This window comes from Paralichthys olivaceus, chromosome 13 (genome assembly GCF_024713975.1).
Source record: "Paralichthys olivaceus isolate ysfri-2021 chromosome 13, ASM2471397v2, whole genome shotgun sequence".
Taxonomy (NCBI): Eukaryota; Metazoa; Chordata; class Actinopteri; order Pleuronectiformes; family Paralichthyidae; genus Paralichthys; species Paralichthys olivaceus.
The window spans coordinates 25045029-25072846 of NC_091105.1; the positions used below are offsets into that span (position 1 = coordinate 25045029).

General features: G+C 41.8%; 1 long non-coding RNA gene across 1 annotated transcript in view; it reads right to left on the reverse strand.

Moving 5' to 3' along the window:
- Window positions 1-27818, reverse strand: part of LOC138413535 (uncharacterized) — a 112385-nt gene that overhangs the window by 40352 nt on the left and 44215 nt on the right. The gene's annotated exons all lie outside the window — the stretch shown is intronic.

The following is a 27818-nucleotide window of genomic DNA, read 5'->3' on the forward strand; positions in this document are numbered from 1 at the left end:
TTCGTTACTCATTACTACAAATTAAAATCAGAAGAAATTTGAGTTGGTGACGTAATGCCGTAAACTTTTTGTGGTATATACGTGTGCCTGCAATATATATTATGCCAATGGGTGGCAGTGTCACTCGATGTACCCCATGAAGAAGAGAGTGACTGTGACTGGTACCTGAATAAGAAAGAGTGAAGTTTGTTCCGCTGAATTAGCTTGCCTGTTAACGTCTTTTTTCATTTACACTACACAACACATTCATTGTCATGTCAACCACCAAGCACGAAGAAGAAGAAGTCCCGCTTGTCTGGGTGTTGTGGTGAAAAACTAAGTTCCACTCGTGATCCAAAAGCCAAAAAATTCAGTCAAATAAAAAAGCAGTAGAAGTCAACTTAAAAGCAGCAGAGTTTTATTGTCAACAACAAAACCTGAGAGCATTCAGTAGCGAGCCGGAGCTGCACCAGAAGAACTCTGACTAACAGTGGTGTTGCTCCGCTTTATCTATCCTTAAGAGCCACACCTGTTACGACCTTCCCCCTGGAAAGCCTCAAAACACCTGGGTTGCTTTGGCCTTGGAGCTGGGACTTTCCCTCTGGAGAGCCCCTACCGTACCATGATGAGTCTCTTTTTCTTTTACACAGTTTTTCTTACTCTTGACACCATTATATCTGTCCAAACCATTTACTATTTTTTAAAAGATATTTGTCTCTGATTTTAAACCATTATATTTCATTCTTGTCAGACTGCCTTTAAAAAAAAAAAAAGATTATCATTTCTTCACACAAGTTACATACATACACTACATACTGATTGTTACACATAGAGTATATTGTTTGATTTGTTTGATGATTCGTAATATCTGTCTTAAACTTATTGTAATCATTAGCAATTTATGTTATAAATGTGATGAAGATAACGTTACACCGGCCGTATTTTCAAGAAATATTTTCGTACGTTGGAGTGAAAGATTCTTCCTACCAGATTAAGTGCCTGTTATGCCTACAGAGAGAGACTGAAATATTGGCATTCAAAAACTCCCCGTCCAACCTGAAGAAGCACATCGAGATAGGTTAAATACATTTTCATTCAATGAAGCCATAATGTCATGTTGGGACCTGGTATCTGTGAACCATAGTTGGGCCTACATGTGTAGTCAAAAGCCTGACCGCATGTCTCCTTTGCTCTGGAGACAAAGGAGAGCTTCCAGAACTCAGTCTCCCAGGGTGCCACAAACCAATAAGACCACTTCACTCGACTTCAAACAGCACATCCAAAAAGGACCTTTCCCTCTTTTTCATAGACAGGTAACACAACTGGGCTCTATTATTACGCTAAGCTAAGCAAAGGACTGTTAAGTCCTATTTCTATTTCATGTGATGTTTATAAGTTTGAATTGTGTTGTTGTGATATTTGGTAATATGTTATTCGAAAGTTAATGTTAGTTCTGTTATACTGATCAGTTTCTTTGCATGCATCTAACTACTTTCTTTAACCTGGCACCAACACCTCACACACTCATTTCCACAAACTTAACACATACATGTGATCTCAGCCACATGGTCTCACAACTCCATCTTCATTAATGTTGCATAAGTGTGAATTTTGCCAACCTCTACACTGCCAAGAACTCCATATCCTTCCACTTTGCTAGCTATTGATGTGGTAATTTTGGTTATAGTTATTTATTTAATTATTAATCAGAGTTCCAAATTTGTAGTCAGTAAGACTTATTCCTTAAATTGGCTATCTTTTCCCTTCCTTTGAAGGGTGGTGCCCCGATTTATCCTTTATCAGTTTAATATTAATATTTTTAATATTAATATTTAATATCTCTCTGATAGCCACATTTATTGAATGCCCAAAAGCACACCATTTAATGGTGCCCCGCATGAAGGAAAGTACATAATCGTACCCCGCGCAAGGGAAAGTACATAATCACAACATTTTTGGTGCTCTGTGTGAGGCAAAGTCATGAATAATAACATTATTTTGACTCCTCGTGGAGCACAGCACAACAGTCAACGTTATTTAAGTGATCGCTACTGATGACGGGCTCTCCATCTCCTCTTTAGTCGCATCCATTTTTTTCGCCTAAATATTGATTTATCCTCACCCAAAAGGCAGAGCATATTCTCCAGTCCCTGCAAAGGCTTTGTTCTCACATGTGAACTGGTCCACGCACCTCTCCAGCCAGCCACGTCAGATGAAGATTCAGAGAGACTGCATGGAGAAGACACTGTGATGGGAGAATCTCCAAGAGTAGTCACACCACTGGGGCTGTGAGGTGGCCAATTTTCCTCCTGTGGATGACTGCTCTTCAGGGTAGGACAATTTCTCTTCCAGGAGTCTTTGGAGCTATTATATATGGATTGTTGGACAGAGCTGGAATTAATGATACTGCGGCTTAATTGTTAATTTCTTCTTTGTTCCACAGGCACAGCAGCAGTGCAGCACGGCTAATCTCCAATTGGGACATGATGTTGCAACTTATCACCTAACTAATACTATTTCCAATAATGTGACTATGCCACGGAAATAATTCAGAAAAGAAAGGAGTACGCGGGAATTAAGAAAGTTTTAAAAGAGAGAGGAATCCGTTTCTAGACACCTATGGCCAGAATGAGGATACACTGGGACATGGCCATGGCAACAGGTAGGAAACAAAGAGGACACCGCAACACGAGCAAAACATAAACTACAGAAATACCGAGGAATGGACAAATAAAGTATGTAAGTGCATCTAAATGAATAAGTAAGTGAAAGATAACACATGTTAGACACTGAAGACAAATAGTCTAAGAGATTGTATATAGGTCTTCAGTCTTCACTGTTAGGACTCATCGGACGCTGTATGTGTGAGCTATAATGATCACTTCATTCCCAAAACACAGGGTCTCTAGTGGTTCCAAGAGTCTGTAAGAGTAGAGCAGGAGGTAGAACTTTTAGCTATCAGGCTCCTCTCCTATGGAACCAGCTCCCAATCTGGGTTCGGGAGGCAGACACTGTCCCAGCATTTAAAGTAAAACTAAAAACCTTCCTCTTTGACAAAGCCTATAGTTAGAGCTGGATCAGGTGAGTCCTGAACCATCCCTTAGTTGTGCTGCTATAGGTTTAGACTGCTGGGGGAACTCCCATTATGCACTGAGCACTTCATCACTTCCCTCTGTCTCTCTGTCTCTCTGCCCCCCCACACCTGTTTATTTATTTATTTATTTATTTTAACATGTCATCATGTCAAAGTGTCACTTTGTCCCCCCATAGTCCCTCTGGCTCTTCTCTCTCTCTCGTTTCAGATAACTCTGGCACCGGGACTGCAGGACAACAACGACTACCATCACCATTGTTATCATTAATTACAATAACTCAGTGTGGCGTTTGACCACGCCACCGGGTTCCCCCCACGACAGCCAGAGACGAACCAGTCCAACCATTGCGGGTTCAGAAACATCTTTTATTAAGGTCAACTGAAACTTACAACATGTAACTTAACTGTCCAGCACTTTCTGCTGGACCTTCAGCTTCACCCAGTGTTCTCCGTGTTCTTTTTGTGCCTTCTCGAGAGTTCTCCCGGAGGCAGCTCTGCTGCCTCCTTTTAACGTCTGAGGATCAATCAGCTAACAGCTCTCACCTGTGCTGATTGATCCTCAGTGGTGCAGGTGAAGGTTCTCTCTCCGCCCCTTCACCTCCACATACCCCCACCGTCAAACTCAGGCCCGGGAGCTATCCGGCCTGAACTACTCCCCCCCCTCCCATCCGGCCAGGGGAGGAACCCAGCCCACCGACTGAGGCGCTCCGGGGGTCGAGCAGGTGGGCGTCGCGGGACGCGGCCTCTCTCAGGCGGCCTGGAAGGTGGGCGCCGCCGCACGGGCACCTTGGACCCCGGAGCAGGTGGGCGCCGCCGCACAGGCACCTTGGACCCCTCAGCAGGTGGGCGCCGCCGCACGGGCACCTTGGACCCCGGAACAGGTGGGCGCCGCCGCACGGGCACCTTGGTCCCCGGAGCAGGTGGGCGCCGCCGCACGGGCACCTTGGACCCCGGAACAGTGGCGCGCCGCCGTCCGGGAGACCCCGCCGACCTCGGCACCGGGACCGGAGGCGTCCGCTTCTCCGCTGACCTCGGCGCAGGAAGAGGAGCAGGACTCGGAGGTGTCGGCTTCCCCGCCGACCTCGGCACCGGGACCGGAGGCGTCAGCTTCTCCGCTGACACGGGAACAGGAAGAGGAGTCGGCCCGGGAGGTGTCGGCTTCCCCGCCGACCTCGGCACCGGGACCGGAGGCGTCAGCTTCTCCGCTGACACGGGAACAGGAAGAGGAGTCGGCCCGGGAGGTGTCGGCTTCCCCGCCGACCTCGGCACCGGGACCGGAGGCGTCAGCTTCTCCGCTGACACGGGAACAGGAAGAGGAGTCGGCCCGGGAGGTGTCGGCTTCCCCGCCGACCTCAGCACCGGGACCGGCAGCGTCAGCTTCTCCGCGGACACGGGAACAGGAAGAGGAGTCGGCCCGGGAGGTGTCGGCTTCCCCGCCGACCTCGGCACCGGGACCGGAGGCGTCAGCTTCTCCGCTGACACGGGAACCGGAAGAGGAGTCGGCCCGGGAGGTGTCGGCTTCCCCGCCGACCTCGGCACCGGGACCGGAGGCGTCAGCTTCTCCGCTGACACGGGAACAGGAAGAGGAGTCGGCCCGGGAGGTGTCGGCTTCCCCGCCGACCTCGGCACCGGGACCGGAGGCGTCAGCTTCTCCGCTGACACGGGAACCGGAAGAGGAGTCGGCCCGGGAGGTGTCGGCTTCCCCGCCGACCTCGGCACCGGGACCGGAGGCGTCAGCTTCTCCGCTGACACGGGAACAGGAAGAGGAGTCGGCCCGGGAGGTGTCGGCTTCACCGCCGACCGAGGCACCGGAACCGGAGGTCTCGGCTTCCCTGCCGACCTCGGCACCGGGACCGGAGGCGTCAGCTTCCCCGCTGACCCTGGAGCCGGACCCATCGGCTTCACCGCCGATCGGGGACCAGCGCTCCCCGCCCTCTCCAGCTCGGTGCCGCAGGTGAGGCGCTCAAGCCTCATCCTCTCCGTCTGCCTCAGGAGCTCCTCCATCTGCCTCTGCGTCCGCCTCAGGATCTCCTCCGTCTCCTTCCCCAGCGATTGTACCCGGTCCATGTCTCTGGCTGTGTGAGGTCCCTGTTCAGGCGCCAGTGTGGCGTTTGACCACGCCACCGGGTTCCCCCCACGACAGCCAGAGACGAACCAGTCCAACCATTGCGGGTTCAGAAACATCTTTTATTAAGGTCAACTGAAACTTACAACATGTAACTTAACTGTCCAGCACTTTCTGCTGGACCTTCAGCTTCACCCAGTGTTCTCCGTGTTCTTTTTGTGCCTTCTCGAGAGTTCTCCCGGAGGCAGCTCTGCTGCCTCCTTTTAACGTCTGAGGATCAATCAGCTAACAGCTCTCACCTGTGCTGATTGATCCTCAGTGGTGCAGGTGAAGGTTCTCTCTCCGCCCCTTCACCTCCACACTCAGTAATTCATTAATATATATAATCCTGTTGTAGATCACTACATTGTTATTGTTATAGTCAGCCCTGATACTGATGGTGCCCAATTGTTCCCGGTCTCTCTCTCTCCACCCCGTCTCTCTCTTCTCTCCCCCGCTTTCCACCCATCTCTCCTTTCCTCCCCCCTTACTTTTCTTTCCTCACCCCAACCGGTCGAGGCAGATGACCGCCCACATTGAGCCTGGTTCTGCCAGAGGTTTCTCCCTGTTAATGAGGGAGTTTTTCCTCTCCACAGTCGCCTGTGCTTGCTCATTGTGGGAACTGTTGGGTTTCTCTATGTTAATATTGTTTTAAGGTCTTGACCTTTAAATGTAAAGTGCCTTGAGATAACGTAAATTATGAATTGGCGCTATATAAATAAAATTGAACTGAATTGAATTAATGAGACAGATGCTCAAGAGAATCTGGATAACAAGAATGGACCTCACTAAGGATGGGCCCCCATATTTCATCTGAATTTCCCCTCAACCCACGGGGGAAACGTGGGGGGCAGGTGCCTACTGTTGTATTCTTAGTTCGATTTTTTTTTATTGCTGAGTTGCTCAATGTTCTTTGGGCTATTGTTTGTTCTCATGGTATATTATATATATATATATATATATATATATATATATATATCATGGAGTATAATGCCATTTTCCAAAGCTATAAATGAACAGCATATCGTTAGTGTTGTTAAATGTTAATGGGTTAAATAATCCAATTAAAAGGACTAAGATAATTTTGAAAATGAGAAAACTTAAGGTTCAAGTTATCTTCATGCAGGAAACACACCTTTCCCAGGAAGAGCATGAAAAGCTGAAGAAATTTGGTTTTAGAAACACCTATTACAGTACTTGTAAACAAAGCAACAAAAGAGGTGTGGTAATACTTATACAAAACTCAACTAAATTTGAATGTCTAAAGAAATCAAGGATACAGAAGGACAATATATTATAGTGAAGGGGAAACTAGAGGAAGAGATGGTTACATTAATTAATGTATATGCCCCTCCAGAGAGTACTAAACAATTCTTTAAATCATTATTCCCAGTCATGGCCTTAGAATCTGAAGGTATAGTGATATGTGCTGGTGATTTTAATATGATAATGGATCATAGGGTAGACACAACAAGTATAAAAAGAAATAAGACACATATATCTAAATTTGTAAACATGTCATTGAAGGAACATGGACTGGTTGATGTATGGCGTGAACTGCATCCGAAGGAAAAAGACTATACACATTACTCTACTTTATATAACACCCCTCGCCCGGGGAGTAACTCAATGTAGAACCGCCACTGCCCTTAAGGAAGGTAGATTGCCACCCTCATGTAATGAAGCAATCATATCTGTAAACCCCAAGGAGGGTAAAGACACAGAATATTGTAACAATTACAGACCCATTTCTATGCTCAATGTAGATTACAACATATACACATCCATTATAGCAAGGAGATATCAGAATTTCATGACAGAATTAATTGACGAGGACCAAACTGGATTTACTACAGGACGACAAACATTAGATAACATAAGAAGGACCCTGCAAATAGTAAACTCGATACAAATGAAGGCGAAAAGGCTTTCAATGGCGTAAATTGGATATTTGTATATTTAACATCAGAATGTTTTGGATTTAACAAAGAAGCCATTAAATGCATCAATACAATATACCAGAATCCTATAGCTAGAATAAAAATGAATGGTAGTCTAACAAAAAGCATAAAGCTACAGAGGGGAACATGCCAAGGATGTTGCCTGTCCCCTCTCCTCTTTGACTTATACATTGAACCTCTGGCGCAGGCTATAAGACAGTGTGAGGAAATAAAGGGAATACATATTAAAAAACAAAAACATGTAATAAGTCTGTTTGCAGACGATGTAATAATATATTTAGAAAGACCTGATACAAACCTAACACATTTAAGTATATAAGTATATACGGAGACCACTCATTATATAAAACAAATGTGAATAAAACACAGATTCTGGCTTTTAATTATACCCCTTCCCAAGAAATTACAAATGCTTATAAATGGAAATGGAACTCAGAAAGCATAAAATATCTTGGGGTAACCCTAACAAAACAGATAAGCCATCTTCAGAAGATAATTCCAGCCATGTTTTCATTGTGATCAGATTCATATACAAATTAAGAAGATATTGAGAAATGGTCGACCATATCACTGGAGTTCAGTTCAAAGATTGACATTATTAAAATGAACATTTTCCTGAGGCTGTTGTATTTCTTCCAATCCCTTACTGTCAAGATACCATTAGAAAGATTTAAAACGGGACAAATTGATATCGAGGTTCATTTGGAGTGGTAAAAAAACAAGAATAAAATATAGCACGCTACAACTGGGTAAGAATCGAGGGGGTATGGCACTCCCAAATTTAAAGGATTATTATGAGGCAGCACAACTTGGTCAAGTGGTGTGACAAGCATTATAACTCCAAATGGAAAGAGATTGAGATGAGGGTGGCTAACAAACCAGTGCAATCCCTTTTGGGCAACATTACATTGATAAAAACTACTAAAAGGTTCAATAGATCCAATAACCTCCCACACACTGACTATCTGGGCTGATTTCAATAAAAGGCATAGATTGGAAAAGAAAGTGAGATTGTTGAGCTGGATTGCATATGATGAAAGATTCAAGCCAAACTTGAGTGACCTGACATACAGGAACTGGGAGAGGAAGGGAATCACTGCCATGTGTACAATACTAAAGAATGGAAACATAATGTCTTTTCAGGACCTTAGAGAAATGTATGGATTAAAAAAATTTGGATTTTTTTTTAGATAACTACAGCTAAGGGATTATATAATAAGGGAAATAGGGAGCGCAAAAATGCGAGTATATAATGGGTCAAAAATCAAGGTGGTATCTGTGTTATATAAAAACCTCACAGACTGTACGAGTGCTTCAACTGATTACATTAGGGCTAGATGGGAGACGGAGCTGGTCCTGCAGTCAGGCCCCCAGTTATGCCAGGCAGGGCCTCACAACCAGACACAGGTTAGGTACTAACTATAGGTTAGAGAGCGATTCAGAGGAACTTTATCAATACCTGTATCAAGAAAGATACTTATTAATGGAGGAGGTCGTAATTCATGATTACTCAGAGTAGTGAACCTGACTGAGTATAGAGACTTATTATAATGGCCCAGTAAAGTATATGAGTTGCTTATGGACGAGGCAGTTATGTGATCCTGTAAGATAACTATAGAATAGATTTTTTTATTTGTATCTGAAAGAACATAGTTCCAAAGAAATCAGGTGTAATCATGACAGTGGATGTATAGTATATAGTATATAGAAGCATAGGAAGTGTCCATATCTCCATTTAGCTCAAAATCACAGTGAAAAAATATCACAACAAAACAGCTTCTAAATAAAAGTATTAGATTCTTGTGTAACCCAGGTTAAGAATCTGTATTAAAAACAATAAATTAGTTGATTGAATGAAGAAAAGTGAAATTCATGGTGGAAAAATCAATTCATTAAATACTACGTTTTGGTTAATAATAAAAAACAGATGTTTATCTAAAAGGAGAGATAGAACCATAATAAAATAATTTATAGAGAGTTTTAGTTTGAAGGAGACGGGTTGGAGACGGTCTGTCACCCAATCAGAAAAGAAGCCCCGCCCATTGAGCTGATCGGAGCAGGTTCACTTCCACTGAAGTTGCCGGGAAGAGAGAGAGCAAGGCGCATTAAACAGACACTCACCATAGGAAGATAAAACAAGAAAAGTGGATCAGACTCGGAAAAGCTGCCGAAGAAATCTCCCGGGACGACCAGGACCTGTGTGAGCACAGTCGGAGGAACCTCTCGGGAAGAGAAACGCATCGGTGAGCGGCCGTCTTGATGTGCTAGGCTAATAGCTAATGCAATGAGTTAACCGTTAGCATAGGAGCTAACATCAGAGCACTAACTCCGGTGCTGATTGGCGCGAGAGAGACACACTACGACACACCACACATTAATGCTGAAGCCCTGATCCGACATTTTAAAGGTGCATTGTGAGACATTTGTTTGCTCCTTTGTTGCACATAGAGCTGTATTATGTGTGTGTTTAGCACCTTATTTGTGCATTCTAAGCTCATCCAGCCATATTTTATTAGCTGTGCACATTACATATTTTTCTTTCTAGATGATTGATATTGTTTTATGTGCTAATTACGATGTAAAGAGCACAGGATATTTTGATACTGTTGATTTGGAGTGAGGAAGATTATTTCAATAACATAATGTGATATTTTGAGTGTTGCTTATTTTATTACTGAACATTGTGATAGCATGTTGCAACAGTAATTGAGTAAAATTGTTATTCTCTATTAGGCCTGGGACGATAACAAATTTTGCTGGACGATATATTGTCCCACGAATTATTGCCGATAAATGATATGATTGTCAACATGATAATATATCATAATAATGCACACCCTTTCAAATACAATAAACTTTTATTTTTCAGTGATTTTTTTACCATCGTAATTGTAATTTCAGGAACGTTGAAATATCCTGAATAAATAAAACAAACAAAGAATAAAATGGACTCTCAGTCTCTGTTAGCAAAAACAGCACTCAAATATAAAACCACACACAACCAAGACAATAAATAAAATGGCTTATCAAGTCTCGATTAACAAAATTGCACTTCAATAAATACTGAACATTTAGGCCGTTTGTGACATGTATTTTCTCGCAGGCAATTCGTTTTGTCTGTCTGTCAAACGTTTGCAGCATCTCTCTCAATGCTGGCTTTTCAACTGTACTAAAGGGCAGCATTTCTCTTGCGATGCAGCGAACTACCATTTTTGCTCCATTTATATTAACTTTGTCGACCAAACGCCTCAGTGAGTCTTGACTTTCGGGACGAAGGCTCTGCATCTTGAGGTGCACTTTTTTTTCCCTAGCTGGGAACACTGGGTCGGGTGGTTGTGCTTTAGGTGGGCATGCGAGTTTGTTGTGTTGCTTTTTTTTGTTGCCACCACTTTTGAACTGGCTCGTCCGTGTTGATGGGCTCACCTTGCTCATTCGGTTATTACAGATGTGGTAGAAAGTAGGGCTGGGGCGACGCGTCGACGTCATTGATTACGTCGACGCAAAAACTGTATGTCGATGCGTCGTCCGACCAAAACAAAAAATGGCGGGTAGCGGCAGCAGCAACGCCAGTGAGTCCGCTGAAGCTGAACTCAGCAAAAAAAGAACACGTATTTCGAAGGTATGGGACTATTTTACAGTGAAAGGGAGCAACTCTGTTGTTTGTCGTCTTTGTAAAATGGAAATGGCCTATCATAAAAGCACGACGGCTATGCACCAGCACCTCAAAAGGCGGCATCCAGGAGCAGCTTGTGCAGATGAAAAAACACAGTAAGTTTTAAGTAACTTTTTTTTCTTTTCTTGTTTGTTTTGTTGTACATATTATATTACGCAATGAGTCGTCACATTTTAATACCGTATTATAACATTAAACATCATAACGTACCCTGTCATTCATCCAAACACCCCCATGTACACATGCACGCACACCCACTCACTCACATACACACCCTCCTCAAACTCAAAACTGATATAAGCTGCTCTTTGTTTTGTTGGTTTTTATTTCTGAATTTTGTTTGTTTTGTTTTTTTGTTTTTTTTGTCTGCCTGCTTTGTTTTGCACTTTATTAGTCCTGTACTACATACATTGTTGTTTTGTAATTTCTTTTTTGTAATTTTCATTTTGTAATTGGTCACTGTCATGCCGTGACAGCTCAACTACACACATAGGATTTGATTACTTGCTGATTTAAACGATGGTAATAGACAGTATGATTAGGATATATTAAAATCCTACTATTATTATTATTATTTGTATTATTTATATATAATTAATATTTTTTTAAATTATTTTTATTAATCTGTGCGCTGTGTATGTGATTTACTATGTTTTCAGGAATAAGCAGAAAAGTGTGGAGGACTACTTTCAGAAGAAAAAAACAACCCCCTGCACCCCCCAGGAGGCTGCTGTACTGACTGAGAGCGTCCTATCTATGATTGTGAAAGACATGAGGCCACTTGCTATGGTGGTATCAGATTGCACTACTGTATTCATTACTTGAATTTTATTTTGGAATTTGTAATTAAGAGCAATAAAAATTTATTGGAATGAAGAAATTTGTGTTTTTTCATTGAGATACATAAATTAGCATATGTAAATTGCTATATAGGTCAAATTATGGGAAAATAATCGCTAATCGAATCGAAATTGAATCGAATTTAAAAATTAATCGTTAGATTAATCGATGCATCGAAAAAATATTTGCTAGATTAATCGATTAGAAAAATAATCGTTTTGCCCAGCCCTAGTAGAAAGACATTTTTTTGTACAATGTTTACTTTTTTTAGTACATCAGTTTGGCTGAAATCTGTGGTGCTTCCACCTGCTGAACACAGAATAAACTATAAGTACCAGTCTTGGCTGCTTAACACAGCTCATATTACATGTGTAAAAATTATTGTAGGCTATTGTATTGTACAGTATCTGTAAATAATCGTGTTTCTCCTCTGTTCCTTAATATCTACAGATATGACAATGATTTCAGCATAAAACATCCTTTAACGTGACTTTTTTCATTTCATTACATGAAGCACTGCAACACCTGATGTCCTCTGAATCCACTGTGGCAGCAGCAACAAGGTGGAGATCGGCAGCTTCAGGCTGGTCAACATGTTAATAATATTGAGTCAATTTCTATATCCATTATGGTTGGTAAAATGAACACTGTTATCACAACAATGTTCATCTTTTACTTTCTGATTTGATAAACTTTAGATAAAAAGTCTTTTCTTTTTTGCCATAAGAGACAGAACACGGTCAGCACAGCTGTGTCCCTCAGGTTCGTCCGTCCCTAATAAAATGACAGGAAACATAAAAGTATGGCATTATTGCCGAGATAAGTGTTACTTTCAAACAAAGTCTATGTCCTTATATTCTGTGGATATTCAACTATGTATTTGAATATGGTTTGGGATTAAACAGTGTACTACAATGAATGTGCAGTATGGAGTTCTTTCACATTAAAAGTATTGCATTTATAATGTAATGCATCATGTGCAATCATTTGCTTTAATTGTTAGTAAGTTATGAAAACAGGTCTATACCTGGTAGGTAAACTGTTCATTCATAAATAAAGTCCAGCTCAACAAGTTTCACACTGCAGCAGCTGCACTAACGTTATTTCTGAACCAATAATCTAATAAAACATTATTACTGAAGTTACTCACAGTAACATAGTCAAGCCAAATAGGTTGGGGAGCTGAACAACTTTACATAACGTTAAATATCTAACTTGGTGGAGCTCATTCACTAAACACACAGTCGCCTTCAGTTTAAAAGATTTATCACCATAAACTCTAACGCTCCTCTCTCCGCTGTGTGAACCGCTTCATGTCATGCCGCTCCCGTTAGCATTGCCATTACTCCTGGTATGTTGCCTGGAGGTTAGCGGAGCTAAGCTAACCAGCCAGGTACAGAGACAATGATACCTGCTCATCACTACTGACACGTAAATAAAAGGCAGTACTTTACACACCACAGACACTTATCTGTCAGGACAATCAGCCGAACAACAAACGATAATATTCACATGTGAGTGAAAACTCCTCCCCAGACCCGGTCATGTTCGGTGACAGGGATTAGCCTGTTAGCTCAGGTGAAGCCGAGCAGACCACAGGCTAACAGCCAGAGTGATGAGCTAACAGTGAAGTCACGTGTCAATCAAGTGATAATTATTCACAATTTCAAACCTCTGTATTATCTAAATGAGGGAGTAAGAAAAAAATCGCGCATGCACATGGCAATAAATCGAGGCCGGAAAAATTATCGAGTTCATTTTAATTTATCGTGCGATTAATTGATTTATTGATTATCGGACCAGGCCTATTCTCTATTGATAAAGAGTTTATGTAGATTTAACATGATTAATGTACTATAATTCATTTTTTGAGATTTGAGAAAATTAAGATGAATGCTCTGATCCAACTTATCGTAGGTCAGGTTTTTTGATGGACCCATTGAGAGTTTGACCTACCTGGATGTTGGAGCCAGTCAAAGTTTGATGGCGAGCCAGACCCCGGAGGATACTTAGAGATACTACGCCGTGGAACCTGAATCCTTTTACACTTTACATACACACACACACCATCCACGCAACAGTGCGGTGGGACTGATTTTCCACCTTCACGGTGTTGACTGAACAGTGACTGAAAACAGGTGAACTGAACTTTAGAAAAAACGCAGCTGCAAAACTTTATTTTATTTTTTATTTTCTATACTTACCCGGGTAAGAGTTGTGATAATTTGTGTGATTGATGTTTTTATTCATCCTTCCCATCCTGTAATAAATAGGGAAGCGTATACTCCTGCGTCATCGTTTGATCAATCCTGGGCTCCATAGTCGATCTTAGAACTTCTGATTTCACTGGTTATTGAACCTAGTTACTATTTTTCAGTACTATTCTCTTTTCCTCTCAGAAGGGTTACACTTGTTTAGTTTTATTTCATAATACATGATAATATTGGATCATTCATTTGTATTTATCAGCATGTAAGCTTGTTGCAGTGTCTCAAACCCAGTTTTTCATCAATGTCACAGAAGAACAACAATGAAATGGACGGCTACACACCAGAATTGTATGGACCTGAGGGCAGAAAGTGACCTTACTTTGGAGGAGATGGACGACAAAGAGTTGTTGGACATGGTCTGGGCAGTGGTCAACAAATTGTCAGAGGGCACAAATAACCATCCACTTCCTCAAGATGTCCCTGCTCAGGAATGGCATGACTTGTTCAACTGGACTGGTTCTGATGAGGACCCCCCCCAATAGCATCACCTCTCAGCTTGGAGCAGCATCCTCCTGAAACCCAATGGTGAACTGGCTGCTGCCATAAACCACCAGCAAGTGTCCTGCAGTCAGGCCCCGTGTTCAGCCAGGCAGGGCCTCACATCCAGACACAGGTAAGGTACTAACTATAGGTTAGAGAGCGATTCAGAGGAACTTTATCAATACCTGTATCAAGAAAGATACTTATTAATGGAGGATGGGGTAATTCATGAGTACTCAGAGTAGTGAACCTGACCGAGTATAGAAACGTTTACATTGGTAGAAACCTCCCGTTTGGCACGAAGAAATTCTTCTTTCATTAAATTGTAAAAACTGTGCATGATTGATTTCTTCTGTGGTTGATTAAAGAATCAGTGGTGTCAGTGATAGTGCTGTGCTTTAGAGTTCTGGGAAACACCACAGAGCAACTACAGGTTACAGATATTATTCATCTTTGGTTCATCATGTTCAGGAGGACAATATTAAGATCAGGACAGAGATTATACAAGGCTGGGTTAGGTATAAATGTGTGTGGTGGTGGTTTTAACTCTCTGACACCAAGGGGACAGATGACACAGAGGATGCAGGTTGTCTTATCTCTTATTTTGTGTCTGTTCTTGTCTCCAGTTCAACAATGTGCCATCAGGGAAGCTGACCAAACACCTGGAGGTGAGGCTGGCTCCTGTTGGATTATTGTAAGTATCGCACACATTAATGCAAACACACACAAACACACCTCTGAGCTACTGTTTCTATTTGTCTTCTTATGTGTCTGATTGTGTTTATGTAGCAAAGGAAAGGGGGTTTACGGGTCTCCAGGAGACAGACTTCCTTTTCCCGTGAACAACCGCCACTCACAGTAAGTCTGCCTGACTAGTTCACAGTCACCTTGTCTGTCATGAATTTATATTTCTTTGATTGAGATGCTTTCATGTTCTTTTCTTTCCTCACACTTTTAAACATTGGTAATTCATGCTTTCTGTGTTTTTTCTGTTTTTCCACAGAAAGAGTAAATGTGAGAGCTAGCAGGATGATGACATGCCGTATGTCAAGCTTTCGAAGACGGAACAGACACTAAACGCTGTTGCTGAGCTCGAAACTCCTGACTGTGCAGTCGTTGAGCCCAACGTTGAAAAGAGAGTATGTGTCTTTGCTTTGTAGGTTTGAGACTCTGTGTCACACAAACCTCATCCAGCTGTGTCTATGACCACACTTCTAAAACTGTTCTCTAACTATAATTCTTGACATCATGACACATCTATATATCCAGATTTAACTTGTGCAAAACAAGAAAGACACCAGTTCATTGTTGATATGCATTATGATACATACCAAATAGATATTAGAAATATAATAAAACAAATGATCTACAAAATAAAATTAAAATCGCATTTATAAAAATACTATATATATATGTATATGCAGATATACATGCATTTATACTTCTGACCAAATGTATTTATGCAAATATTTTAATGACCTATTTTTCTTTTAGTAGAGTAGGTTTTAATAATGTGACTTTACTTTTACTTTTGTTAATATAAAGTATTCTGTTACATTTCATTACTGGATGAATAAGAAGTATTTAAGTGGGCAGAGAAGAGACGGGGACTTTGATACTGATTATAAAGGCTCAGTATAGTGTATGACTTGCTTATGGATGAGGCACTGATACAATCCTGAAAACTATTATAACTAACAGGTTGTGGTTTTAACTCTCTGACACCAAGGGGACAGATGACACAGAGGATGCAGGTTGTCTTATCTCTTATTTTGTGTCTGTTCTTGTCTCCAGTTCAACAATGTGCCAGCAGTGAAGCTGACCAAACACCTGGAGGTGAGGCTGGCTCCTGTTGGATTATTGTAAGTATCACACACATTAATGCAAACACACACACACACACACACCTCTGAGCCTCCGTTTGTATCTGTCTTCTAATGTGTCTGATTGTGTTCATGTAACAAAGGAAAGGTGATTTACGGGGCTTCAGGAGACAGAGTTCCTTCTCCCTTTCCAGACACAGGAGGCTCTGGAAGAGATGGCAGCTGACATTGTCGCTGCTGTCCAGACACAGGAGGCTCTGGAAGAGATGGCAGCTGCCGTTGCTGTCGAGGCACAGGGGGCTCAGGAGAAGATGGCAATGGAATTGAATGCTGCAAGAAAAAGCTCTCTGTCAGCTCTCCTGTTTTCTACTATGGATTATCCAATGCATCTAGTTGAGGACAATCTTCTTCTCCAAAATTCAGTTAAAATAAAAAAAAAAAAAAGATTCCAATGGTACTTCAAGCTCCTGAAGTTTGTTACATTCTCCTATTTGTTTTAACCTGTAATGGAAATTACATTTAATTGCATGAGCGGACATTGGTTGACCAAATTGTTAATCTAAAAAGGGTAACCTTAAGGTTTATGATGGTGGCTTAAGAGACACAGAAATTGCCACCACAATATCCAACCAGATGTTTTTTCATTTATCCGACCACCTCTCGTTTATTCGACCGGACGTCGTTGCTCCGGTCAGGTTTCTCATTTATCCAATCACATGTTGTATATCCAACCAGATATTTTGTAATTTATCTGACCACCTCTCCTTTATCCAACTGGACATTGTTGCTCCGACCAGGTTTCTCATTTATCCAATCACATGTTGTATATCCAACCAGATATTTTGTAATTTATCCAGCCACCTTTCGTTTAAAAAAATGAGAAACCTTGGTGAGACAAACAAGGGGTGTTTGGTTAAATTTATGAAGTGGGATGATTCAGATCTGTACGGACATTTTAAGGTCCTCATCAGTGCATAAAAGCAGAAGAGATCATTCTGTGCTTGGTTTCTCCTCAGAAACAGATCTCTGTCTGCTCGACAAGCTTTAAAATGATGGAGTACATGACAGTGGTTGTCCGATGGTGCCGTGTGCCACAGCCTCACATCAATTAACCCACATCAGGTCTTGGTGGTACATGAGCAGGTGGAACTGTACAGAAAATGAGACCCAGCATTTGAGAGTTATTTGTGCTCACCTATCCAGCGCTGGTGTTTGGAGCTATATAGCCAAACTGTTCTCTACAATGAAGAAGCTATGGGCAGACCCAAGGTTTAATCTATTGGGCTCTGGAGCTTTTGAGTTATTGTTGACAGATAAACAACCATTGACTGAAATTGTCAACCAATATAGTGTCACATACACTGAGATTCAGCCAGGAGTTAGCTTCTACGAAAATGTCATTAAGACAGTAGCATTGGTGAAAAGAGCTGACCGTTGCAGACCATAGGATGATGTTTAAGCTATCCTGCAGACATGTAAGTACTGAGCACATCCTCTCTTAAACTTTTTTTTTCTCAAAAAAAAAAGAAAAGTTTATATACTCCTTTTCCACAAATCGTTTGTTTGTTTCATGTCACCCTGACAGGAACCCCACAGCCTGGTAGTGTTGCCACCTGGGTCTGCCACCAACATGATCACAGTGCGATGCACTAAGCCCCAGACGATATATGACCTTATGCCGAAGCATGGCTTACATTGCTCCTGTAATGGACATTTTTACATTTGTGTATGTTTAATTGCATGATGTATGTATGTGAATGACTGACCAAAGAGTTGACCAAATTGTTAATCTAAAAGGGTAACCGTAAGGATTATGATGGTGGCTTAAGAGACTTGAGTTTTATGGCCTCGAGAAACCACAACTTTATGGTATCTCTTGGTATCTCTGATTGGGATCTCACACTGAACACTGATTCTCCTATGTTCTTTGCTCATTTGTGCATGTCATTCAGGTGATGTGTACTGATGAGTCCATCTGCAGATGCTGAATTAAACTTTCAGAAAGAAGTGTTTGACTTTGTGCTTGTTTCACAGAAATTGCCACCACAATTTTGGTGTTGTCGGCAGGATCACTCTTGTGAGAAGACACTCTGGATCTCAGGGCTGAAAGGTAAAACTGCTCAGGGAGTCTGGGACTCTGACCTCAACCTCCCTGAGAAAAGGAGGTAGAGACGTGAGGGCCTGATGCCTGAAAACCAAAGAGTGCTCTCACTGCTGTGATCCAGCGGACCAATTAGCACAAAGTCTTTCTGGGAAGACAAATTCAGAAGGGAAACGGTTCTCTCACAGGGTGAGTGACAGACGTGTCTGCATGGCAAGGTTTGGAACCGATGTAGAATCAAGGAAGCTTCAGGTGATCTTGGAGATCACGGGTGGTCTTGGAGACCACAGAGTTAATATAGAATAAGCCTCTTGGTGATCTTAGAGAAGGTCACATAGTTAATTGGGAACTAATGAGTATGGTATTAGAATAAGCAGGTTGGTGATCTGAGAGGAGGTCACAGAGTTAAGGAGTATGGATATATACAAGATATAATAATAGGAATATACGGAGTGTTTGTTGATTTTAATACACTTGTTATATTGTGTTCTGACGTCGAGTTCATGATTTAACAAACTATGATATAATATAGTAAATAGAGTTTTGCACTGGAGATGTGACTGGGACTGAAGGACTGAGACCTGAGCCAGGATCATCTCGACACTGCGATGAATCTGCTTTAAGAGAAGTTCTCAACCCCCAAAGGTAAGTACATTTAAGTAAACTTAAGTATATTAGGGGTATAATTGGCTTTTTGAGGTTATTAAGAAAGACTTAAATCCTAAAATTAAAATCCTAACAACACATTTTTAACAAAAGTAAATTAAAAAGAACGGATTAAAATAAATTAGGGAATTTCTAAATGTCTTTTCCCATATCAGCATAACTTTGGTCCTCCAAATTTTGTATTTTGTTGAAAAATGGGGAGTTTAAATTGATAAATAAGAGTTATGTTAAAACTGCTGAGACAACCTATTAAAGAAATGGGTTTAAACATTGGTAAAGGAAAGAAAGATGAGGATAATGCTAATCCACTTTCTTTTCTTAATGTTCAGTATATGTTAATAAGTGATGGTAAGCGTAGAGTTAGAGAGGAACAAGTTAGTGAGGACAAATTAGAAGGAAAAAAGAAATGTAGGGATATTTGTACTGGAGCGTGTGAATTTTGGTTAACTGAAGTGAATATCAGGGACAGTTTACAGAAGGTAGGGATTGAACTAATCTCCAAGTCTCAGTGTGTCCGACTTGACCCTGATCTGGACTCAGCTCCACCGAGAGGACAACTACAGCCAGCAGCGGTGCAGTGTCCCTAACCTCCATCCAGACCTCGACCTTGTTGCAGCAGAGGAGGTGGATAGGCCTCCATCATGCACCACTCACATACTCCACGGCGAACCGGGAAGGAGTCAATTTAGGATTTGAATGCAACCCTGCAAGCACCGATGGTGGAGGTGGCTGCAGGAGATGGAAACACTCAGCTGATCTCCAGACCATGGACATTCACCAATATGAAAGAACCTACCATTTCATCTCTCCCACAAGTGTTAAGTGGGGGAGCGGTATGCAGTGCAACTGGAACCAGCACTGAACAGCAGAGACTGCTGATGACTGAGATGGGGACTCAGTATTCGAAAGTGGCAAGATCCGTCTCTGCACAGGAGCGGTGAATGGTGAATCTAGCATGGGGTCATGCTGATCATGCAGAAAAACTCTTGAACAGCAAGACAAAGAAAAAGGACAGCTGGCAGCATATCAAAACCAAGTCTGCGGGCACAAGAAAGGTCATGGACGGAGAGGAAGGGGACGTGGAAGAACTGACGCTTGTTTAAAATGTGGCAAAATTGGACTTTAGATCAGGGATTGTCCTGAGAACCAATACACAGAGTAGCGGTGGAGCTGGGGACAGTGAAGGATTCATCTGGTGCAGACGCGGAGACAGAGAGAAAGTTTCAGCCTACTAACCAAATTCGTAAGAGCACTGTAACACGCAAACCATGTGAATTACTGTTAGAACTGATGCACATATGCAAAAACACACGATCACAGTAAACGGTAAAGACATCACATTTTTGGTAGATTCAGGTGAAACAGAATCAGTCATTTAATGTGAAGAGTTTAATATAACTCCAAAAATGAATGTTAGAGATGTTTTAAAACAATTGAAGCAACAGGTACGACAGTGATAGAGAGATACACTGTACCATTGTTTTGTTAAAATGAGGTTAAGGAAATTTTAAACATTAATTTTTGTTGTCACCACGCTGGCTGATTTTATAGGTAGAGATTTGGTGTGTTCATTGAGTAATATGCTAATTTTAACATCACAAGGCGTAGATGTAACTAGAGGATTTGATATATGCATATCAATGGAAGATTCTGAACTCTTCCCTCACCTCTGTAAGTAACACTTTCTTGTGTGTTCAATCACTGTGTTGTCTCAGTAGCTTAGATTGACTCACTGGAAAGGTATCAAATTCTGATCTGCATGTTATATTAGGCAAAGGAGAACAAAAACAATTGGTATTGAAAGTTTTAAAACTTTGGACCAAAAGGGGTTATGGGAAGGGAAAAAACATCTGATCCCAATAATAATAATAATTTGATCAGTGGTTTAGAGGTAAATCACAAAAGATTTCTGCAGTGATAAATGCAATTATCTTAAAACAGTTCTTAAAACAGATCAGATCATTATAGCAGGTGATTTCAATATTCATGTAGATGTTGCCAATGACAGCCTTAGTTCAGCATTTAAATCAATAATAGACTCGATTGGTTTCACTCAACATGTGAATCAACCGACCCACTGCCTGAATCACACTCTTGATCTTGCCCTGACATATGGCATTGACATAGAAAATATAACTATTCCAACAGAACCCTCTTCTGTCTGACCATTTTTTACTTACATTTGAATTCAGAATTGTTAATTACGTCAATTCTGGACGGAAATTCTATTATAGTCGATGTCTATCCGACAAAACTGTTCACAAATTTAAAGAACTGCTCCCCTCTTCCCTTCCCTCTCAGCCATGTGTCAGTACAATACAAGAAGATTATCAAAACCTTACTCCCACACTAGTTGATAACTTTGTAAATAGTACTGCAGCCTCACTAAAAACAGCACTTGAAGCTGTCGCCCCATTAAAAAAGAGGAAACTAAGTCAGAGGAGATTAGCTCCATTGTATAATTCCCAAACGTGCGTTCTAAAACAGACATTGCGGAAGCTAGAAAGTAAGTGGCGTTCCACCAATCGCCAAGACTTCCACCTAGCCTGGAAGAATAGCCTTATAAATTACAAAAAACCACTTAGAAATGCCCGAACCTCTTAATATTCATTACTAATAGAAGAAAATAGGAACAACCCCAGGTTCCTCTTCAGCACTTAACTTTGTTAACGTTAACAATGACTCCTCCATGCACATCCATACAAGGTTCTGTCCTTGGACCAATACTCTTCACCTTATATATGCTCCCCTTAGGCAACATTATTAGACAGCACCACAGCAGACAGCTGGGGGAACTCCCATCATGCACTGAGCACTTCATCACTTCCCTCTGTCTCTCTGCCCCCCCACACCTGTTTATTAATTTATTTATTTATTTTAACATGTCATCATGTCAAAGTGTCACTTTGTCCTCCCATAGTCCCTCTGGCTCTTCTCTCTCTCTCGTTTCAGATAACTCTGGCTGCAGGACAAAATTGACTACCATCACCATTGTTATCATTAATTACAATAACTCAGTAATTCATTAATATATATAATCCTGTTGTAGATCACTACATTGTTATTGTTATAGTCAGCCTTGATACTGATGGTGCCCAATTGTTCCCGGTCTCTCTCTCTCCACCTCATTTCTCTCTTGGCTCCCCCGCTTTCCACCCATCTCTCCTTTCCTCCCCCTTCCTTTTCTTTCCTCACCCCAACCGGTCGAGGCAGATGACCGCCCACATTGAGCCTGGTTCTGCCAGAGGTTTCTCCCTGTTAATGAGGGAGTGTTTCCTCTCCACAGTCGCCTGTGCTTGCTCATTGTGGGAACTGTTAGGTTTCTCTACTTTAATATTGTTTTAAGGCCTTGACCTTTAAATGTAAAGTGCCTTGAGATAATGTAAATTATGAATTGGCGCTATATAAATAAAATTGAATTGAATTGAATTGAATTCATGTCCCACGGAAATAACATTAACTTTATAACCTTACAGTAAAGTTTTTTCGCAGTGTTGCTAAGTTAAGCTCACTCTACTTTATACTGTATATGCAGTAGGAACAGAAAAGCACAGATATCAATGTTATTCTATATAAAATGCAAAGACTTTCCCTAAGACAACGTGACATACATATCTGTCAATTATGTTACTATGCTTCCCTGCAGACTCTTCACTTCCTGGCCCTTACCGAGACCTGGATCACTCCAGAAAACACTGCCACTCCAGCTGCCCTCTAATCTGCCTACTCCTTTTCACACTCCCCGAGACAAACAGGTCGAGAAGGAGGAACTGGTCTCCTCCTCTCCCCCATGTGGTCCTGCCAGGTCCTTCCCCTGGACCACCTTCCCAGATCTGCTTTTGAATTCCAGGCTGTCTCTGTCACACTTCCTTTCAAACTCAACATTGTGGTGATCTATCGCCCTCCTGGTCCTTTCCGTGACTTCTTTGATGAGATGGATGCCCTCCTGAGCTGCTCCCCTGACGATGGCACACCGCTCGTTGTCCTGCGCTCCTCTGAATTCATTGACTTCTTCTCCACATTTGACCTCACCCTCTTCCCCTCTCCACCGACCCACCGGGCTGGGAACCAACTCGATCTTGTCTTCACAAGATCCTGTAGTACCTCGGCACCACTCACTGTGTCTGACCAACACGCTGTCACTTTCTCTCTCCCCTTAAAATTCACCACCTCCCTCGCCCCCAGGCCTCACACGGTCACCACCCGCTGCAATCTGAAATCCCTCTCTCCCTCTGCTCTCTCCTCTACTGTTCTTTCCTCACTACCATCTACAGACAAATTTTCACTAATGTCTACTGAGGAAGCCTCCTCCACTCTGCTATCCTTCTCTTGTCCTCTTTAGATGCTCTATATCCTCTCACCTACCTACCGGCACGATCACCCCCCCCCCTTCCCTGGCTGTCTGAATCTCTGCGAACCAATAGATCGGTGCTACGAGCAGCAGAGAGAAAATGGAGAAAATCACATCATCCTGATGACCTTGCCCATTAGCACCACATCCTCTCTGACTTCACCTCAACAGTATCAGCAGCTAAATCTGCCTTCTACCTGTCAAAGATCAACTCCTCTGCCTCCAACCCCAGGAAGCTATTCTCCTTATTCTCTTCTCTCCTCACCCCTCCTACTCCTCCCCCTCCTTCCTCCCTCACTGCTGATGACTTTCCAACTTACTTTACCAAGAAAGTAAAAGACATCAGCTCCTCATTTACTCCTATGCCCATCCAGAAAGCACCTCCCCCAAACCTCACCTCTGATGGCCTTACCTGCTTCAGCCCTCTCTCCTCTGAAGATGTTCTCACGCTAGTGACGTCTAACCGTGCCACCACCTGTTCCCTTGACCCGATTCCCTCCTCCCTTATCCAAGACATCTCTCATGACATCCTGCCATTCCTCACCACTCCGATCAACTCCTCCCTCACTTCAGGCATTATTCCAGCTCCTTTCAAGACAGCCATGGTAAAGCCACTCCTAAAGAAACCCACCCTAGACTCAGCTGACATCTGAAACTACAGACCTGTATCTCTTCTTTCATTCCTCTCTAAAACACTGGAACGTGCAGTCTAAGACCAACTGTCCTCCTATCTTTCAGAAAATGACTTCCTTTACCCTAATCAGTCAGGCTTCAGGACTGGTCACTCCACTAAGACGGCCCGCCTCACAGTGACTGAGTTTCTCGGTGCCGCCAGAGCCTCGTCCGACTCGTCAGTCCTCATTCTCCTTGACTTATCCTTTGTGTTTGACTCAGTCAACTACCAAATCCTCCTCTCCACTCTGGCTGAACTTGGCATTGCTGACTCTGCTCTGACCTGGTTCACATCATACCTGACAAATCGCACCTTTCAGGTCACATGGAATGGCTCCTTGTCCAATCCCTGCCTTCTGGAAACTGGTGTCCCTCAAAGCTCAGTATTAGGACCACTTCTGTTTTCACTATACACTAGATCGCTAGGCTCTGCAATCACATCGCATGGATTCTCTTACCACTGTAATACTGACGACACCCAACTGTTCCTCTCTCTTCCCACATCCTCCTCCAGCACCCACGTTGTGACGTGCATCTTGGAATGTCTGGCAGACATCTCCGCTTGGACAGCTACGCATCACCTCAAACTCAACCTTAGAAAACTGAACTGCTCTTCATCGCGGGGAAATACTGCCCTCATATGGACCTGTAAGTCACTGTCGAGGATGTCACGGTACCATCTTCGTCGACGGCAAGGAACCTGGGCGTAATCCTAGACGATGGACTGTCCTGCGCCCCCCAACATCACTGCTGTGGCCCGATCCTGCAGGTCTGCCCTCTACAAATGTTGCCTAATGATAGGCAACATTATCAGACAGCACCACATACAATTCCACTGCTATGCAGACGACACCCAATTGTATATTTCCATGAAGCATGATGAATCTAATCGCCTAGTTCAACTTCAGGAATGTCTCAAAGATATCAAGGCCTGGATGACCCAAAATGTTCTACTTTTAAACTCAGTTGTAATTGGCCCTAAACATCTCAAAGAAACACTGTTTGACCAGATAGTCACTTTGGATGGTGTCAGTCTGGCTTCCAGCTCCACTGTGAGGAACCTTGGAGTGTTGTTCGACCAAGACATGTCATTTGACCCCCATATTAAACTAGTGTCTAGGACGGCTTTCTTCCATCTGCGCAATATTACCAAAATTAGAAACATCCTGTCTAAGCAGGATGCTGAAAAACTAGTCCACGCGTTTGTAACCTCTAGATTAGATTACTGCAACTCTCTATTAGCAGGATGCTCCATGAAGACTGTTAAAAGTCTCCAGTTGGTCCAAAATGCTGCAGCACGAGTGCTGACAGGAACTAGAAGGAGAGATCATATCACTCCTGTCTTAGCTTCCTTACATTGGCTCCCGGTAAAATTTAGAATAGAATTCAAGATCCTGTTCCTCACTTTTTTTTTTTTCACTTTAATTTTTATTGAGAATTTTTGCTTTACAAAGGTGCAACAACTCAATCAAAATAGAACTAAAACAAGTAAAAAAACATAAAAAAACACACATGGGAGTCACTTTAAAAGCAATCTGTCCATATTCCATTTTTTTTCCTCAGTCAAGCTTTTTGTTTTGTCGTTGTTCAGTCATAAATATTGTCCATCTCATCCATTTCTCTTTGAACTGAGCTTCCTGTAGCCTTAAGCGGTCTATCATTTTTTCCATTGTGTAGATATCCTCTACCAGGTGAGTCCATTGTTCTTGTGTAGGGATGTCTTCCCTTCCCCATTTCTTCGTGATAGCTTTCTTAGCTGCTGTTAGTAATATTTTTACCAGGTATCTGTCCTTCGTTCTTATATTTTCTTCACATAGGTTACACAAATACATTACTGTACAAGACATTGGAATCTTATATCCAAGTATTTTCAACAATGCATCGTGTAACATTTTCCAAAACCACCTGATTTTGTCACATTTCCAGAAAATGTGCGAGTGATCCACGTTCATTATTCCACAGTCTCTCCAACAAGGTATATTTTTATTCAACTGTTTACTCTTGACTTTGGGTGAAATAAAAAAACGAATCAGATTTTTCCAGGAGAACTCCCTCCAGATCTGTGAATTAGTGGATGTGTGGTGTATTTTCCACATGTTTAGCCACTCTTCATCTGTGATTTTTATCTTAAATTCTGATTCCCATTTTTCTTTTATGTATTTAGTTGAGTGTTTATTTGATATTAATTTTTTATATAACCCGGAAACAATTCTAACTTTGTTTTCTTTGTATGTATTGATTATGAGTTGGATCACACCATTCACTTCTCCGGAGGGGTCCATCTTGATCTCTTTCAGAAAGTAATCTCTAAGTTGTAGGTACCTATAGAATTCCTGTTTATCCAGATCAAATTTTTCTTTTATATTTTGGAAACTCTCCAGCTGCCCATTCTTCATTAGTACACACCACGCTGTGATTCCCTTGGCAGTCCACCGCTTAAACCCATTATCGTATCCAGCTGGTTTGAATTTGCTATCATATGCTACCCATTTTAATGAATTAGCGTCTTTTTGAATCTTATATTTTTTTATTATGCTGAACCATAATTTTAGTGTAAACATCGTTATTGGGTTTATTTGGTTTTTAATCACCTTGTATGTGTCTTCATCTCCTATAATACTCTGTACTGGGTATCCACCAAGCTGTATTTCCAACTCTTTCCACTTTGCAGTGTAATCTGGTTTGCACCATCCAACAACATACCTCAGCTGGGCTGCATGAAAGTATGTTTTCAAATTGGGAAGTCCCATCCCAACTTCTTCCTTTGGCAGCTGGAGAGTCTCCAATCTTATTCTAGGTCTCTTTCCACCCCAAACAAACCTTGAAATTATTCTATTCCAGCTCATAAACTGAGACTGTGGGACCTCTACTGGTAGGGATTGGAACAGGTACAAAAGCCTTGGTAAAACATTCATCCTGATTATCTGAATCCGTGAGCTGAGATCTAGTGTTAGTGTAGACCATCTTTCAATATCTTTTTGTATTTCCTGATTTATCTTACCATAGTTTGATTCATATAATTTAGATAATCCTTTTGTGATTGTGACCCCCAGATATTCAATTCCCTTAAGTTTCCAATTAAGTTTAAATAATTCTTGGATCTCTTTTGGTGGACTATAGTTAAGCGCTAATATTTGTGTCTTTGCGACATTTATTTTATATCCTGATAAGTGTCCAAATGTTACCAAAAGTTTCATCAATGCAGGTAATGATTCACTTGGGCGTTCGAGGTAGGTTATGACGTCATCTGCGAAAAGTCCTATTTTTTGTTCTACATCATTTACCACCACTCCTTTGATCTCTTGTTCCTGTCTTATAGCCTGTGCAAGCGGCTCTATAAAAAGGGCAAACAGAGTGGGTGATAGGCAGCATCCTTGCCTCGTTGATCTCTGTAATCTAATCTTGTCTGTCAGGCTCCCATTGACTTTAATTCTTGCAGTTGGTTGTTGATGGAGTGTCTTTATGCACTGTATTGATTTATTACTAAAGCCAAATCTCTCTAACACTTTATATAAAAATTTCCAATTGACACAATCGAAAGCTTTCTCTGCGTCAATACTTACTAATACAGTGCTCTTTTTGTCTTTTCTTGCTTGTTCCACTACGTGTAATTTTCTTCTAATGTTGTCATGTGTCTGGCGTCCTCTTATAAATCCCGTTTGATCTTCCTCTATTATTTCTGGTATAAAGGAGTTCAGTCGTTTAGAAATTATTGTTGTATATATTTTATAGTCAACATTTAATATTGAGATTGGTCTATAGCTTGCACAGTGTTCTTTCTCCTTTCCTTGTTTCGGAATGACT